Below are 478 nucleotides of genomic sequence, written 5' to 3'. Positions count from 1 at the left end.
GAGGGGCGGGCCGCGCGCAGCCTAACCCGGCGGGCGGAGGCCCCGCCCTCTCGAGCTCCCATTGGATCTCGTGGGATTTGGACGGCGAGCGGCGGCGGGGTTGGCTGCAGCGCGCGTCCGTCAGGGGAGCCCGGGGCGGGAGCGCGGGGAGGGGGAGGCCCCGCGCTTCCGTTGGTCGGGTTGGGTTGACGCGTATCGCCCACCGTACGTGGTTTGAGGTTTGCGATCGCTGTACGCCCCATGATCCATCTCTCGAGGCTACGGCGAGGACTTCGCCGCCCTCCCGCCCCTCCCCCGCGGTCCCCGCCTTCCCGCCCTTCCGCGCGCGCCCCGCGGCCCCGGCCCGGGCCCCCGAGGGACCCCGCGGGGCACCCCGTCGGCTTCCCCGCGCGCCGGGTGCGCGAGGCGAGGGCGATTCCCGGCGAGGTCGGGACTACTTTCCCGCGCGCGGAGGAGTACACCGCGTTTGAATGGGCTC

The sequence above is a fragment of the Chinchilla lanigera genome, unplaced genomic scaffold, assembly GCF_000276665.1.
Source record: "Chinchilla lanigera isolate Chin_1 unplaced genomic scaffold, ChiLan1.0 scaffold00137, whole genome shotgun sequence".
In the NCBI taxonomy this organism is placed as follows: domain Eukaryota; kingdom Metazoa; phylum Chordata; class Mammalia; order Rodentia; family Chinchillidae; genus Chinchilla; species Chinchilla lanigera.
This window is presented reverse-complemented; position numbering follows the sequence as displayed.